The following is a 5030-nucleotide window of genomic DNA, read 5'->3' as shown; positions in this document are numbered from 1 at the left end:
ATAAAAAAAAAAAAAAGAGTAGAAAGGCATTCCTGGCAGAAGTAACCAATCTACAAAGGCCTGATGTAGAAGAAATGCACACAGCGGGGTCACAAGGCTAGGGCTCAGGGAATGTGAGAGAAGAGCATGGGATGAAGCTAATACAGAAGTTTATTTAACAACTTCATTTCTCAGAGTTCAGCAATTTTTTAAATAAATTAATACATTTTGCTCTATCTGTGTACCACCTATACTATTACTGATTTAATATTATTTTAAGTGACTCTTTAAAATGTAAATGCCTACTTGAGGTTCATGTTGAGTAAAAATATCCATTAAATTATACATTAGAAGTGCTAATCACATTTTTATAATGCTCATTAAAATAAAAATAAGTAATACAATTATGTAAATGCTTAGCACTGTACTACCTAAAATTGTCTCTTGTGCCACCAGGGGCACATGGTCCACACTTTGGGAAATATTGCTTTGCGTTAACAACAAACATGAAAAAAAACACCTTTTAAAAACCATTATTTTAATTTCCAAACATGGGAAGAAGTTGTGAAAACGATGCTCCTGTGAATATCTTCCAATAAAACAATTTTGAAATTCCTGCTAGAAGCAAGCAGCAATGGTTGAAAAATGTAGAGAAACAAGTGATGAGAGAAAGTTAATTGAATGAGGTAAGAGTAGGAAGGAATCACATAAGTGTACAGAGGTAAAAACTCTGTGTGAAGATATGAATTTAGCAGGAAGACCAGATTGATTGGCAACCTGAAATTAATTGCTTATTTTTCTAGCTAGACAGTAGAGCTGTGTTGTTCATTGTATTAGCAACAGCTACACTGGGCTATTTAAATTTAACTGTAAGCCAATTAAAATTAAATAAATTTCAATTTCAATTTCTAGGTCACATAGACCATGTTTCAAGACATTTATGGCTAGTGGTTACTGTATTGGATATATCTGCCATTTCAATAAATTCCCCCTGCCAGCTTTATTAAGGTATGATTGCCAAATAAGCATTGTGTATGTTTAAGGTATTCAACATGATGTCTTGATACATGAATATGTGTACATTGTGAAATAATTACCATTATCAAGCTAATGCCATATCACATCACCTCACCTTTCATGTGTGTGTATGGTGAAAACATTTAAGACCTACTCTTTTAGCAAATTTCAAGTGCACAACACAGTATTAACCATAGTCACCATGCTATACATCAGATCTCTACAATTTATTCATCTGTGTAACTGCAACCTTATGCCCTTGACCTGCATCTCCCCATTGAACAACATTGCGCAAAACAAATAGGATGCTGGGACTTTACATTGTTAAGCTATAACAGCCCCAATGAGAAGACTCCTAAAATTAAACTAAAAATACAGATATATTTCACTCACCAAGGTGACTAGAGGACAACACTTCAATTAGCAGAGGAAACATGGCTTTTCATAATCAGGAATAAGCCTACTATTCTGAGAGAAGCTTTTGATGCCTAACTTAAGCATAATTAATAATGGAGAGATGAAAAATGCTAAGTAATTGGAGAAATTTCAAACTCTCTAACAATGTTGCTCAAATTTCCTGGTGGAGCTTATTCAGAATGAAAATAACAGAAAAGAAGAAAAGGCAATTTTTTAAGTTAATAATTTTTACTATTGAAGTCTCTGCTTCTAGAACTTTGGGTCACATATGAAGTTCAGTGCCACCTATGTCTGGGGTCCAGGCTATCCATCCAAAGGCCTCTCTTTCTCTTCACTGAGTAGAACAGTTCTCAGCAGAGTAGGCCAGGTGCACTGCAAGCCTTTCTGTCTTGAGTTGAGAAGAGGTTTCAAATGAGAAATAAACACTGTAAGAACTCTGGCAACATGAGAAAACAAGCTGATTTGATACCCTTAAAGGATGACAATAGTTGACCAGCAATGGACTCTCTAACCAAAAAGAAATGGTCAAAAAGTCAGGTATGAAATTCAGAAGATGGATAGCAAATAAGATAAATGGGAATGATGAGAAAGTTCAAAACCAATACAAAAAAATAAAAACAAGGACACAAATGAAAAAAATCACTAAAGAGATAACATTGGAAAAGACATAACAGAAAAAGAAATGAAAGAGGCTCAGCGCCTGTGGCTCAAGCGGCTAAGGCGCCAGCCACATACACCTAAGGTGGCCGGTTCGAATCCCCAACCCGGCCCGCCAAAACAACAATGGTGGCTGCAACCAAAAAATGGCCAGGCGTTGTGGCGGGCGCCTGTAGTCCCAGCTACTTGGGAGGCTGAGGCAGGAGACTCGCTTGAGCCCAGGAGTTGGAGGTTGCTGTGAGCATGATGCCATAGCACTCTACCCAGGGGGATAGCTTGAGGCTCCATCTCAAAAAAAAAAAAAAAGAAAAAGAAATGAAAGAGTCATTTAGTAAATTTCAAAATATGGCAAGAAGTTTTAACAACAGACTAGACTAGACAGACCAATAATTTCAAATCTTGAAGATAAGGCTTTTTTTTTTTTTTTTGAGACAGAGTCTCACTTTATTGCCATTCGTAAAGCGCCATAGAATCACAGCTCACAGCAACCTCCAATTCTTGGTCTTAGGCAATTCTCTTGCCTCAGTCTCCCAAGTAGCTGGGACTACAGGCACCTGCCACAATGCCCAGCTATTTTTTGTTGCAGTTTGGCTGGGACTAGGTTTGAACCCGCCACCCTCGGTATATGGGGCCAGCGCCCTATTCACTGAGCCACAGCTGCCACCCACAATAAGGCTTTTGAATTAACCCACTCAATCAAAAATGTAGAAAAAAAGAGATAGGAATGAACAATTACTTTGGGAAATATGGATCTAAAAATAATGAGCTAAGATAAGAATCAAAGGTATCCCTGGGAGAGAAAAATAAAAAGTAAAAAGAATGGAAACCTTAGGTATCCAAATTCAAGATAATCATTGAAAAACCTGGAGGATTCATAACAAATAGCACATCACCAAAGTATATAATCATCATTATACTTGGCCAAAGTCAAGGTAAGGAAGAAAATCCGACAAGCTGAGAGGTGAAAGCAACAAGTTACACACAAATGAAAATCCATCAGACTAACAGCTGATATCTGGGCAGAGACTTTACAAGCCAGAAAGAAATGGGGTCCCATTTTTAGTCCTCTTAGACAGAATAACTACTGGCCTAAAATTTTGTATCCTACAAAACTAAGTTTCCTAAACAAGCAAAGACTAAGGGAATTTGTACCACTAGACCTGCTATAGAGAAAATATTTAAAAGTGCTATATACTTGGAAAAGAATGATCAATACTCACCAGGGTAAAAACACCCAAAGTTAAAGCTCAACATTCTTGTAAAACAATAATACAAGGGAGAAAACCAAACTACTGGGTCCAATTTAACATGATGGGCAGAAAAAATTTCTCACATATCAAAACCTACACTGAACGTAAAATGTCTTAATCTCTGCTAAAAGACATAGATTGGTTGAATGAATGAAAAAACACAAGCTAAATATATGCTGTCTCCAAGAATGCCATCCTACTTATGAGGATTCTCATAGACTCAAGATAAAGGGGTGGGGAAATGTTCCTTGTGGATGGAAACCAAAACTCAGCAGGAGTAGTTATTTTCATATCAGATAAAATAGACTTTAAATCAACAGTGGTGAAAAAAGACAAAGACCAATATTACATAATAATAAATGAAGAAATTCAACAAACAACTATAACAATCTTAATATATATATAACATAGGAGCTCCCAGATTTATAAATAAAATACTACTGCATTGAACCCAGAAAATAAACAACGGCATCATGATGGCTGGGGACTTCAATTCTCCCCTGACAGACCTGAACAGATTACTGAGGCAGAAAATCAACAAAGAAACATTGAACTTAAATGGGACACTAGAACAAATGAACAAACATAACATTTTACCCCCAAACAGAACAATATACAGTCTACTCACCAGCACATAGGACATTTTCCAAGATAAATTATATGTTAGCCCACAAAACAAGTCTCAGAAAATTCAGAGAAATTCAAATCATTCCATGTATCTTCTCAGATCACAGTGCAATAAAACTAGAAATTGATTCTTGGAGGAATTCTCAAATCTACACAAAGGCATAGAAATTAAACAACCTACTGCTGTATGATCCTAGGGTCAATGATGATCGAGATGAAAATAGATGGAAATCAAAAGATTTTTCAACTATATGACAAAGATGGCGTAAGCTTCCAAAAGCTCTAGGATATAGCAAAACAGTGCTAAGGGGGAATTTCGTGGCCTTAGTGCTTATGTGAAAAATCTCAAAATAGATCTCAAATTAACAACCTAATCTTATACTCCAAGGAATTAGAAAAATAAAAACAAACTAAACCCAAATATAGGGGGAAAAAAGAAAGAAAGAAAGAAAGAAAGAAAGAAAGAAAGAAAGGAAGGAAGGAAGGAAGGAAGGAAGGAAGGAAGGAAGGAAGGAAAGAAGGAAAGAAGGAAAGAAGGAAAGAAGGAAAGAAGGAAAGAAGGAAAGAAGGAAAGAAGGAAAGAAGGAAAGAAGGAAAGAAGGAAAGAAAGAAAGAAAGAAAGAAAGAAAGAAAGAAAGAAAGAAAGAAAGAATAGGCTATGCATCGTGTCTCAAGCCTGTAATCCTAGCACTTTGGGATGCTAAGATGGGAGGGTTGCTTGAGGCTAAGAGTTGGAGACCAGCTTGAGCAAGAATGAGAACCCATCACAACAAAAAATACAAAATTAACTGGGCATGGTGGTGTATGCCTATAGTCCTAGCTACTTGGGAAGCTGAGGCAGAAGGATTGCTTATGTCCAGGAGTATGAGGCTGCAGTGAACTATGATGATCCCACTGTACTCCTCAAAAATAAATTAATACATAAATACTTAAATAAATAATATATAAATACTTAAATAAATAAGAAAGATAGAAAGAAAAGAAAAGAATGCCATTTACAATAGCTGCAAAGAAAATAAAATACCTAAGAATAAACTTAATCGAGGTGAAATATTTCTGTAAGAAGTACAGAAAGAAATAAAA

Source organism: Otolemur garnettii, unplaced genomic scaffold (assembly GCF_000181295.1).
Source record: "Otolemur garnettii isolate 467f Iridium unplaced genomic scaffold, OtoGar3 scaffold00002, whole genome shotgun sequence".
Classification (NCBI taxonomy): domain Eukaryota; kingdom Metazoa; phylum Chordata; class Mammalia; order Primates; family Galagidae; genus Otolemur; species Otolemur garnettii.
The sequence above is the reverse complement of the archived record's forward strand: the minus strand, read 5'-3'. Positions refer to the sequence as shown.